A 14,568-nucleotide genomic window follows, 5' to 3' on the forward strand; every position below is an offset into this window, starting at 1 on the left:
GCAAAGAAGCTTTAGCAGCTTTGAAAGCAAAAAGTTCAACAAGTCAATATCCAGTATTTTGTTCATTAATTGTTGACGAAATGGCAATTCGACAACATGTAGAATGGAATGGTGAACAGTATGTTGGATATATTGATATTGGAACACATTTAGATGGTGACGAAAGGTCTGTTGCAAAAGAAGTTTTTGTACTATTGGTAAATTGTATTAATAGTAACTGGAAGCTTCCAGTAGGCTACTTTTTTACAGCTGGATTAAGTGGAGAGCAGCGTGCATCAGTTATTCTTAATTGCTTAAGATGGTTAAGTGAAGCAAATGTTAATATTGTTAGTCTGACATGTGATGGTGACGTTTCAAATTTCTCAATGATGAAAAATCTAGGCTGCAGTTTTGAATTGGATGATTTTAAAACTTTCTTCCTCCATCCCACAACACAGCAACCCATATATTTCTTCCTGGATCCTTGCCATGCTTTAAAATTGGTAAGAAATACTTTTGGGGACAAAGGTGTTCTAATTGACTATGAACATAAAACAATTCAGTGGGAACACATAGTTAATTTAAATAAATTACAAGAAGAAAGAGGGCCTTCATTTGGCAAATAAATTGAAACGGCACCATGTATTTTGGAAAAAACAACCAATGAAAGTAAATTTAGCTGCACAACTTTTTAGTGATTCAGTAGGTGATGCTCTGCAGTTTTGTTTAGAAAAAGAAATTCATGGCTTTCAAGATGCATCAGGCACAATACGATTCATCAAATTATTTAATAGGCTATTCGATATTTTAAATTCCAGAAGTATTCACCAGGCTTCCTATAAAAAAGCAATGTGCACTGAAAATTATTCCACTATTTTACAATTCTTCAGCGAAGCAAAGTTTTACATTGAAAACCTTTCTGGAAGAGAGAAAACACCTCTAGTACTTAGCAACAGAAAAACAGGTTTTTTAGGATTTTTAATCTGTATTGAAAGTAGCAAGGGAGTGTTCGAAAAATTAGTAAAGAAAGAAGAACTGAAGTATATACCATTGTACAAATTTAATCAAGATAACATAGAGCTTCTGTTTGGGTATATAAGATCAAAATTTGGCTGCAATAATAATCCAACTTGCAGGCAATTCATTTCTGCTTTAAAAAAAATTCTTGTTCATCAAGAACTAGAAATTAATAAAAATGGAAATTGCTCGGCAATAGAAAACTATAAAATCCTTGTATGTTCTTCACACAAAAATCCAACAGAAGGCATAAATAAAAGTAGCCGAAGAAATTTCATATTAGAAAATGAAGAAACAACTCATAATGATAATATATTGGCTGATTACTGTCTTTCTTTATATTTCCGGCCTAGTGAATATTTAGAAGAAACTATTGCATATATTGCGGGTTTTATTGTTCGGAAAACAGAACAAACAATTTTCTGCTCTAAATGCATTGAAGCACTTTATTCATCAGAAAAAAATTGGAAATTGATAGATATAAAATCTAGCGGAGGACTTATATTTCCTTCTTGGGATACCATTAAAATATGTAAAGAGACTGAGATACTTTTCAGAAGATATTTGAATATGTATCCTCTGTCAGAAATTAATACTTCTAAAGTCGAAACTATAATTACAGATGTTTTAATTAAATGTCTTGATGTAAACATCTTTGAAAGTTTAAAAAATCATGCTCTGGATACTGAACCCGAGCATAATCATCTATTCTATTTAGTCAAATGCATTGCTATGCATTACATAAATATACGGCTTCATTATGAAGCAAAACAGAACACCCTTTTTCTACACAAACAGAAAATACGACAGAAATTCACAAAACTGGTATTGTTTAAAGGGCAGTAAGCAAATTACCAACTGCATTGAGATTTTCTTTGAGTAATTTACAGTTTTTATATTCAGATGGAATTTGTCTGCATTCTGTTTCACAAACAGAGCTTGTTATGTCTTGAATGAACTGCTCATTAATTGAAGTTATGATGTAATATACCATACTTTTATTTGTTTTATTTATATATGTAATTTATGTAATTTTATTTATGTATGTAATTTATTTTATTTTGTAAAATTTTATTTATATATATCTATGCAATTCACTTTATCATTTCTATAAATTATTGTAGCTTCATTAACGACACAGATATTTCTTCCTTGAAAACTTATGTAGTTATATCCTGTTATTTTTTATAAAATGATATTATGTTATCAGCTAACTAGTAGTTACATATATCTATCATTTGTGCAATGCTTATAGTAAATTAGAATTTTACTATTGAATAAATTACTTTTCATGCACACAAAATTTTCATGAACTGAGATAACCTGATTATTTAATGATAGAAATATTGCATCACTTGTATATTCTATAACTTGCATGTCTTGTATATTTTATAATACAAAATAATGTTTGTATTTGCATATTTTATAGTTTTTATACATGATTTTTTCTTATGGAACTCTACATGTTAAATAAACTTTTGGTTGATCTTTACATTATGGTAACTTGGCGAAAATTTGGCAACCAACTCTCCTACAACAACCCTCTATTTTTTTTCCCCGCCGCCATTTTGTCTTCACGAAGTAAAGACATGTTTCTTTTCTTCTTATCTACTGAACACTTCTTCCAACAATCTACTAGCCGAATTACACTTATGCTAGAAATTTTATCAAACAAAACTGCTTAATCATGACAAATATTCACTGCAAAATTGGGAAAAAGTGCACAATACCATACTCCTTATGCGTTTTTCAAAATAACACATACACATAAACCATGTACACACCGACTTATTTTTACTTAAAAAAAAATCCCAGAATTGCACAAAAATGGCATTGCGCACACTCTTCACTATATCCATGTACACTGCTTTTTTCTCATAAATTAGAAAAAATTCACGAAAATACATGACAATTTTCTCAATCTTTAAACCCGGTAAAAAGAACATATATGAAATTACCTGATCGCGAAAAAGTATTTACCCTTTACAAATATGAACATTTCCACATATAAAATAAATAAAATATCCAAAAACTTTTACCTCTAAATCATCTATTACATTATACACGTCACCAACGAATTCATACCGCAAGCATTACAAATACTTAGTCTCAAATATTTAAATTATTTCCATGCACGTTTATTTCAACTTAAACGTATACCAAATTCCTACAAACATAAAATTCACAAAATAACTATCATTTAATTAAAATATCACTAAACCATGTACACGTCGACTTATTTTTACTTAAAAAAACATTCCAGAATTGCACAAAAATGGTATTGCGCACACTCTTCACTATATCCACGTACACTGCTTTTTTCTCATAAATTAGAAAAATTTCACGAAAATACATGACAATTTTCTCAATCTTTAAACCCGGTAGAAAGAACATATATGAAATTACCTGGTCGCGAAAAAGTATTTACCCTTTACAAATATGAACATTTCCACATATAAAATAAATAAAATATCCAAAAACTTTTACCTCTAAATCATCTATTATATTATAAACGTCACCAACGAATTCATACCGCAACCATTACAAATACTTAGTGTCAGATATTTAAATTATTTCCATGCATGTTTACTTCAACTAAGCCCACCAGCGGCCGAGCGGTAACGTCGCTGAACACTGGTAGTTCGGTCCGAGGTTCGAATCCCGCCAACGGGCTGGCTGCATGGGCGTTTTCGTAGTTTTCCCCCATGTGTAACGTGTATACGAGCCAGTTTCCCTTAGAAAGTCCTCCACGAAGGCATCCCTCCCCTTAGGCAGATAGCCCCAGTGTGCTTTGCCATAATTAAATACAACAACAACAACATTACTTCAACTAAAACGTATACCAAATTCCTACAAACATAAAATTCACAAAATAACTATAATTTCATTAAAATATAATTAAATTCAAAAACACTACTTAAAATATAAATGAGCACATACATTAAATTAATAAAAATTACCTTACAATCCTAATTACTTTAAACTAAATTATTGCTAATAACAATTTTCCCAATAATACCAAATTCCTTTCCACCTTACGTTTAGAACAATGCATAAAAATAATATCCTCAAATAATTAAAAATACTAACTTACCTAATCTTCTTCAGAGTCTTGATTACGTGGCGGATACACTTTTCTAATTCATTCAATAAAATTATTGAAAGATTTTTTCTGCGAATTTTTCCTCCATACTTCCTCTGCTAAATAAAAAGCAAACTTCTCTTTATCACAATGCCTAAATACCCATTTTGAATTCACTTTAGTTAGGGCCATGGGATCCAAAAATTAAACAACACTGTTTCACACAACACAGAATAAAGCTAAATACAAAATTTCCACATTTTTTCCCGATTTTTCCCCTTTTCCGATTAAAGAACCGTAATTCGTCCATTAATATCACATGACATATCCCATGATCTCTCATTTCCCTCACGCAAAATAATGCGTAATCGGAACTGAGTACTGCTCACATTATTACCAAAGTCCCAGGTAGTAACCTTTATCGCCTCCAAAATGTCGCCAAACTACCAGTTACCATATTGTAAAGATCAACCAAACTTTTTTTTTTTGAATAAAATAAAAATGCTTATGATTAGTTTTTTTTATTTTTGAACAAATCAGCACCAGTCAATCTTTAACAGTGAAATCTTAATGTAAAAGTAGGCAAAGTGCTATTAAAATTCCTAATACATATGTGAAATAAATATCATTTGACTTATATATGTATGAAATAAATGTAAAAACTAGACTGAACTTCCTAGCAAAAATTGAAAGATAAAATGAACTAATCATAGTTTACAAATTGAATTACTCTGAAATGCAGAGGAAAAATATATGTACAAAGGGACTGATTCCCTTAAAATGAGTTAAATGAGAAATGCATTATGTAATTACATGCTGTCATTAATGAATGCTAGCAATAAAGGTATTGTGAAAATAAATAAATAAATACTCAAACCATTAATTGATTATATTTTAGTTATTCTAAATATATACAAGTATAATTCTCAATTTTCCATGTTAGAAATACTACTTACGTTTTGAAAAATATTAAATTGCATGAACAATGATAAAAAATAATATTTAAATTCTGCATTGTTATTTTTAAAACTCCCACAAATTTCACCCCAAATTAAATCCTGTTATTAAATATTTACTTGCACAGAAAATAAAATTAAATACATAAAATATGACTTGTAATATAATATGATCACACATTTAAAATAACGCGTTTTCTTTTCCACGATGAGCTGACCACTCCCCCTTCCCTTGTTTACTTACCGTTTTGCTTTTACAACTCAGTTAATTACGAGTATAATACTCAAACCATTAATTGAAGAAAAATCTGAGAATTATAGATGTTTCTTCGCGCACGTCACACCGAGAAAATACTCAAACTCTTTGCTGACGGCTTTTGAAACGCACATTTCAATTATTCTACTTATTTATGCATGTTAAAAAAACATTCTTTTATATTGAAATGAAATCCGAAATGTAGACATTATTTCAATGTAACCATTCAGTACCTTATAACCCTCTCACGTCTTCACATAAGAAATCAGAAAACACACTCAAAACTTCAAACAAGCTGACGTTTAACCTCACTTCACATAGTAAGGGAAGCGTTTTCTTGCCCTCACGAGGCGTGGCTTATTTGCTTCCCCCGGCTTCACTCTCCTCGTATTGCGACAGCAGAGACGCCATCTCCATGTATTCTAACCTCCTTGGCTAGAAAGAAGAGGGAAGTTTGGCGAGAATTTCCCCCTCTGTGATGTACCCAACCTGGCCGAGATTTTCCTCTTCCGCGACGTGTACAGGAAATTGAGGAACACGTGTTAAAAGATGGATAAGAAAATTAGGTGAAGTTTCACTTTCACTGGCTGTTGAACTTGCATTAACCACTACGCAGTTTGATGTCTGATTTGATTTTATATCCGTCAATATGGAGGCGGGCAAATGGAGTCACACAGCTTTAAACTCTTGATAAATGTGATCGTCAAACTTCGAGATCAGCTGCGAGCTTTGGTGCTTTTTGGCGGTAGATATTTCACGCATGCGCAGTTGTTTCCCTTTTCGTTCGAAGGGAGCCACTTCTGCTGCTGCGAACTGCTAATGTAAACAAACAAGCTTGTGCTATGGTAGATGTGTTGAAAATTTGGAAACTCTGGTTATTTTTAATTAGTTATGAAATCTTTAATTATTATTTCATCCATTAATTAACTGTTCATTCATTTGGTTTCTTATAATTTTGATAACTTTTATATGTTATTGTTAAGTTCATGATACTCTTTTGTTCTCTGTTTACCATGTTTTGATTGTTAATATTTATTTATGAATTCTTTCCTTGATCTGATAATTAATTCATTTATAACAAATGTAAAAATGCATACATAAAATCATGTTTACATAGAATGCTCTTCTACACTGAAAAGAAAGTTACCATAAATGTTTTTAAGTCATAATTTTATCAACTTAACAAGCAGACACAGTAAATATAAATAGTTGGTTTCTGAAAATCGTAATAGTCAAATTTCCGGAAATGCAGTTGGGTCTTAAATCATGTAAGAATAACGATGCCAATGTTCTGTGCAGTTCAAAATTAATATGTAATTTTATACAACTTAAAATTTAATATTTAGTTTTGTGCAACTGAGTTCACTGCTGTACTAGCTGTGAAACTAATTTTTCTTCATTTTATAATCTTAAATAATAAAAAATTACTATCTGTATACATTTTAAATATTCAAAAAATAAATTTGAAGTTATTTTTAATTTTGCAATTTTCATAATTCATGTGCAGAATTTTTTATATTAAAATAATATAGCTCAAAATGATTTTATGTGTATTTATTGTAAGTGCATTTATTGAAAAGATCTACCATAGGAAATAGACTATACTTCACGACAAGCTAACCCGAGAACACGTACAAGGCTAAAATGGCCTTTTCACAGCTTTTCCAAGTTATTCATACGCAGCAAACTGCCCGCGAAGATTCAATTCCTCCAATTTGCTACACATTTGGTGACTTCTTGCCAAATCCAGCGTATTTAAATAACAATCTTTTTATGCATTGAAGCTGCAGCTGAAATTGATAGTTGATCATAATGTAAAATGTAGAGCATGTTATTAATTGTCTTAATTTATGTGAAATATTTCACTATTATCTAAATGTGATGAATACTAATTTGATGATCTATAAAACTTGAAACTGAAAGAGCTAAAAGTGTATTCCTTGCAGTTTGAGTCAATTTTTTCCCCCAAGATCATTCACTTAGTTAAAAGTAAAATATGTAAATTTGAAAAATCTTGTATTACGTTATTTTCTCTTAAATTTTAAGAGTTTATGTGGCTTGTTGCTACCAAAACAGTGAACGAGTGGGAAATTTTTATTTTTATTTTTTAAAGGTTTTAATTTGCGATTGTTTAAAAAACTCTGACAATATTTTATAGCAGACATTATGAAAATTATATCCTGTATTAATTGTCTCCTGAGAAACACGCATTTCCAGTCAGTCTCAGAAAATCACCCTCTTACAGTAAGTTTTATCCTATCTTTCTAATTACTATTTAAAATCAAAAATAAGATGAATAAAAAGACTGGAAATTAAGATCTTCAGATTGCGGTCAACTAAAGAGCTTACCATTAAAAATTTCAAGATATTAGAAAAATATTAAAAATTGTGAAACAAACTTAAAAATTAAGAATCAAATGATCTTATACCAATTAATTCCACTAATCAATTAAAATTAGAAATGTCTTATATTAGTTACAACAAAGTGCAAATATTCATAAGAACTAAAAAAGTATAAAAACAATTAAATTCTTAAGAAGTACATTTATTGCTTTTAAAACATTTACCGTGTTAAACGACAGTTTGCTTGTATTTTAAAATTAAAGTTTTTATCCTTTGACGAATGAAACGTCTATGTGTGGCGAGCGTGAAATGTGGGCCTTTTGCTTCGCGCAAAGGAATATATTGCTTTTACATCTCTCAATTTATAAAAAGCAGACTGATTCAGCTCACTGAGAATCTGCGAATTATATGTGAATGACTGTATAATTTACTGTGTATGACTGTATAAGTTAGGCAAAAACCATACATTTCCTTTGAGGTATAAAAGCAACAAACATATCATATGAAAAAATCTGGTTATTCCTTTCCTTAGATAGAATTATCTGTAAGTCAAGCGCATTAATGATAGAGTTGCTTAAGCCGTGAAATACTGGTAGTATGCAGCGAGTTCGTTGGTAATGACTTTTGTAAGCTCTGAACTGCATAGGAGTCCGTCAGTGTGTTATATAAAAAAAGTTCTTTACCCTTATAAATTCCCCACAAAGCCATCTCTTCCTTTAGACAGAAACCCTTGTTCCCTCTACCATAGTTAATTTAATTGATCAGTACATCCGGATTGGTTAGGTTAGGTGATTTGAATATAGCAAAGCACACAAGAGATATCCGACTAAGGGGTGAGATGCATTTCGTGGAGGACTTTCTAAAGGAAAGCTCGTATTCACGTTACACATGGGAAAACAAACCAAACAGACCATGAATACAGCCTGTTCGCTTATGCTCAAACGATTCAGCGATTTAACCACTCGGCTACTGGTGCGACACTTCCATATTATTTCTAAGGGATTTGTTAGCTTGTATTTGTAATGTTATTTATAACTATTTGTAGGCCTGCCATTATTTTTTTTTTTTTTTTTCCCTTGAAAACGGCTGTTGTATTTTTAATTTGTGGCATTGGAAAGGGCTTTTTTTTTTAACTCAGATATTCAATCCTGCAAAGATTATAACAAGTAACAATATCGTTATCGTATTTCTTAGGAAAATGTCCTCCCGTAATTGACAAAAAACATTCATTACGATAATCTGAACGTTAATTCAGGTTTATGAGGTTGAAAATTATACACCTATGTCGAAGATGAAGAAGAATACCATAACAATTGCTTTTTTCTCCTCCCGGTCAGTGAATGAATGCCTTAATTCAGTGCTCCGCAACCTTTTCTCACCTGCAACGCACAAAAAATCTTTCTGGATTTTTGTGGCACACCAAAAGCTAATGTATTGGTTTATACACAAAATTTACAATAAATTTTTGTTTTTAATTTGAAAAATATACAATTATAAAACCATAATATATTTATTTATATGCAATCATAATAATTATCAATGTGATACCTGCGCTTAAAAAAGTTATATATTTTTGAGTTCCGAGTTATCAAGGAAGTGCCAAAAAATTCAAATGCTGACACACTTACAATCACACACACAACCACACAACAGTGAAATATATAAAAACATTTAAAATAGATATTATTAAGGAAAATAAATTGTCATTGTGTATTAAATACATGATAAAAATTTGCAAAATGTCAAATACATGTATTTGATTGCGGCACACCTATATCCTACTCATGGCACACCGGTTGTGGAGCACTGCCTTAATTGTTTTTCTCATCAAGAGTGGGGGGAGGTCGGGGTTGCTGGAATTTGCAGTTTCGCCAATAATGCCAAAAAAGGGGGATGTCTTCCTGCTGGTCATTAAATGATTGACACGATTTAGCAAATTTTTAAACAAAAAGCTGGACGCAACGTAATCTATCATTTCACACATTTTTCCCTTCAGTTCTCTTTGTTCAACAGTATTCATACATCACAGCGTAAATTTTACAATATTACTTCTCGAAATAGTAGAACTATATTCTATGGCGGATGCATACACTTTCTACTATATCCAGTGTTTTCAATTTAGGTTGACCTGAAGTATAGTGTAATTCTAATGCATATACCTAAGGCACATGTTATCTCAAACTATGGATCGACACAACCACTGGTTTTTAAGGACTAAATATACATCCTAATTTTAATATTTAAACTAAAATAGTCAGCAATCTCCCTTGAAAATTTAGAATTAAGTATAAATTCTTATAAAAGCATCCTTTTATATTAAAATGTTTCAGTATTAGTGATACTTTAATATTGTTGAAATCCTTAATATCTACAATGGAAGGTATTAAAAACATTAACATTCCATTATTTATGTGTATTCATTATAAATCGATTACAACAGCTAAAATATTAAAACATATCCTGATGAAATTAATAAAAGTTTAATTGTATAAAATTATCTATGACAATAATTTATCAGAGAAAGTTTGTTTTGTATTTATGTTCCTGCAGATAAACAGATCTTTCACAAATTCGGCTATTTCAGTAATTTAGAACAACCTATTCATGAACTCTGAATATACTATTATTACACTTACATTTAAAAATTCGAAAATTTTATTCAAGATCTAGGGAATAGTTTTTAATAACTGATATACACTTAATATTTTCAATGAAAATATTATTAATAATGGTAAGCATCATGCATACAGGGGTGTTTGTGGGACCCCAAAAAATCCCCTGAAACTTTTACGGACTTACTACCGACATTTTGGAGTTTCGAGAAGGAGGAGGGAGAGAAATGAAAAATTACAATTGTGAAGTATTGAATGACCTAATTATAAAAGGGTGCTACTTTGGTAGACGGTTGCACGGATTTTTGGCGATTTACGTTGGCGCGATTTTTACAAACGTCAGCCATCTTGAAAAACGCTGTTTTTACGCATAGTAAAGTATTCGAAACTTAAAAAATAATTAAATAAATATCGTTAAAAGTAATGGATTAATTTTTTGTTGAAAATGTCGTTTTTTAAGATGGCAGGCAAGTGTAGATAAATACATTTATTTTGAGTATAAATACTAAGGTTATTATTACTTTCATATAGCAAAGAAGAGAATAAAAACATTGGGCCAACGTTTAATTAGATTAAAATATTACTGAAATTGAATATCGAATTAAAAACCATCATACCAACATTTAAAAGAATTAGATTATTAAATTCAAATACTTTAAAATACGTTATATAGAATATAATTAACATTAAAACATATGGACAATAATTATCTCAGCAATTTCTGAAAATAGTGCATTAATTTTTTTAACAAAAATTGAAGTATACAATTATAAAATAAAAGAAAAATATGTACTTACATTTTTTTGAGTGTTTAACCTGTTGTTTATTGATAAGTACCACAAAAAAAAAAAAATCAGAATCATAATTTAGATAACATCTTTGAAGGAATTCGAAGATATAAATTAAATTTTAAAACGGCGCGGAAATGCACAAATTGTCAGTAACCAATCAGGGAGCTGATTACAGCTCGTTAATGCACAAATATTCTATAACCAATCAAAGAGCTTATTACATCATGGATAGAATTAAAATTATTTAAAAATTCATACATAATAAAATCATTTTTTAAAAAAATGCAAAATTAAATTGTATTTTAATATTTAAGAGCCATAAATAATGTTTAAAACATTAGATTAAATTTATATTAAAACGAATTACTTTTAAAGTAAGGTGACGTCATTGATTACATCATCCACAACATAAAATATGATAAACAGTAAAATTTTTATTTCAAATAAAAATGCAAAATTAAATTGATTTTTAATATTTAAAAGCCATAAATTATATTTTAAACACGGAATTTATGCACAATAAAACGCATTATTGTTTAAATAAAATGACAACAAAGTATCGGTTACCATAAATAACTTATCCAGCAATGGGTTTACCATAAGTTGTATTACTCGCCAAAATCCGTGCAACCGTCTACCAAAGTAGCACCTATAAAAGTTCAATGAATTACTTTTTTCGCAAAATTAATAACCATAAATTTTCAAACATATATATAAACTACTACATTTTATGTAAATATTTTAAATTACCTGAATTAATTCTTTAAAAAAAATTATCTAATTTCTGTTGCTTTTTTTTTATTTTCTGATGTTTGTGGGCTTATCTCTCTTTTGTGGTGAACTTCATAATTGCAGGAAGGTTGACTTTTATTTTCCTCATTTACAGTTGAAGAAATTTCCTCGAGAACTGCACATGCAGAGATAGAAGCAGTTTGCTTTTCTGCTAATGTAGAAGGTTTTTCAGAGACTTTTATAGGTGACTCATCTGAAATACATATTTTTAAGTCCTCTTGATATGTTTTCCAACTTCTGTTCATATTCAGTAAGAGATCTTTGTGAATTGGATCAGTCATTGGATTTTTTGAGCCATATTTTTCACATGAGGTTTCTTTAGAAGCCATTAAATCATATTTAATAGTCTGCAGTGCATCTAGGGAATTAATCTTAAGAGAGGTTCTATAGTCAGTGACAAGTGTAGGATACTTATAATCATGTGTGAAATCATCTTTTAAATTAAAAACTTTAGGCCAATATTTATCAATTGTACACTTGACTTGATTTCCACTTTCATCATATGTGTAGAGCATTTCTTTGGTGATATCAATATCACTCTGGTATAACCTTATTTCAGCTTCTACTTTTGACTTTTCATTATCACTAAAAATATGGGACATAAAAGATGATAATTTTTCAAAAGCTAATATTGTACTGGTTTTACCTCTTAGCTCTGGATCTAATGCTGTAAAACTAATTAGATATGTGTTGTTGGGAATACAAGCAAGAATACACCCCTTCAACAATTTTTTTCTGAGCTGCAGAAATATTTCTTTTATTGTATACAGTTTCAACATAAGAAAAATAATTCCCTTTATCAGTTTTATCCAAGTAGTGAAAATAAAATGCAATAAGAGCATCCCACAGATCTTTGATTCTTTCTAAAACACATAAAATGTACACCCACCTATGGTGTGGTCTCTTCAAGGGCTTAAGTTTTTTAATGGCAAGGGATTCACAGATTTTGAAAAAATTTTCTCTTTTACTGCAGCTTTTCATATCAAAATAGATGTCATCAAACAAATCTTCTAAGTATCTATCAAAACATGAAGCAAATTTTTTTGCACAGTTATTAGCTGTGTGACATGTGTCACCATCAATATCTAATAAGTGGGGTGCTTTGTGTGATCGTAGTCTGGTTTCAACACCCTTTTTTTTCCCACGCATAGTGTTAGAGTCCATTAATACACTAAGTTTGCCAATGGAACATTATTATCTTCAATAGTATTAACAACTGCTTTAAAAACAGCTTCTGAATTGCAAGATTCCATCTTTAGAAATGCAAAATGATGAACTACAACTTCATTTTGATTATTGTCATAAAACTGCACCAATATTGCCAGTATACTTTTTTGAGCATTGCTAGTACTTTCATCCAAATTTAAAGAAAATGGAGTCTCCTTTAAAGTTTTAATGATATTTTCCTTAATAGTTTTTGCGAGCCCGTATTTCATCTTATAACATGCAGTAGTCCTAGACATTTCCAACGAGTTTAGTCCCGTCTGATCGCGGCTCAACTGTTTGCAGAGTTCAATTAAATTGGGAGCTACATTGAAAGAAAGAGAATTCTCGGCGATAAACGAAGTTATTAATGCCTCTTGGCGTGCTTTTCTTGTCACTATATCCAATGGCCGAGCATCAGTCTCCAGTAAGTCATCAGTATTTTTTGAATTAGCATAATTACTTAAAGTCATTGAATGTCTAATGCACTTTAAATATTTTATGTGCGTCACAGTTTTAGAATTATTTGTGAAAGCCTTGAATCCTTCCCCACCATACTTCAGCAGTGAGTTACAAAAAACACAATATGCTTGTCCAGCAACATTTATTTTCTTGCACCATGTGCGATGGTATCCCCATTACCATCTCTCCGTTCAATCCAATTCCACCTAAATGCATTCTGGACACCTTCTTCTAATTGTATAATATCACTATTTATATCGAGAAATTTCATAGTGAAATTCTCTTGCGTACATAAATAAAAAAATATTTCAATAAACAAAACGAAAAATTTACACGTGCATCAATAAATGAAACGAAATTTTTACACACCGGAGAAAAAAAAAGTTGAGAAGCGATCAATGACAAATAGCTAATACGGTGAAAAATCCCCCTTCTCTACTTATTGGCGCCACGCCAGGAGAGATAAGACCTTTCAACCCAGAGTCACGTGATCGCACATCTTGTCGAACGAAGTCTCTCCCTTTTTTTTCTTCCGCGCCTACTTGCCGAAAAGAATCCAGAAGAGAATGTCCGAGAACTGGGGGGAATGAGTCATAACTCGCAATAAGGAAAGAACAAAAAAGAAGTTTTTTCCTCCTTTTCACGCATTATCACTGCCTTTGGAGAAAGAAAGGAAAAGTTTTCACCACACACACTGACCTTGCGTTTTCTGCTTTCAAAGCAAACAAAATTACCCAGATCAAAATAAATAATTCATTATTATTCCTACTTCCTTTTGAACGACGATCCCCGGAATTTCCGGGTATCGAAGTTCAAAATCCCCGGAGTACAAACACCCCTGTGCATAAGAAAATTTTAAAATCTTACTTCGTTTCCTGCAGAAATTTGGACAGATGTTTCATAATTAATTGATTTCGGCCTTAGCACAGCTTGATATAAGTACCGTGATATCCGGCATTAATTTGAAACAAATATTGTTCACATGTTTTACCTTGAAGAACAAAAGACTCTTCTTGTTGACATCAAGGATAGAGAAATCATTTCGAAGCGTATTTTTTAATTTCTCGCAGTAGCC

Source organism: Stegodyphus dumicola, chromosome 2 (assembly GCF_044657685.1).
Source record: "Stegodyphus dumicola isolate Sdum_Otavi_A_Nest chromosome 2, ASM4465768v1".
NCBI classification, from domain to species: Eukaryota; Metazoa; Arthropoda; class Arachnida; order Araneae; family Eresidae; genus Stegodyphus; species Stegodyphus dumicola.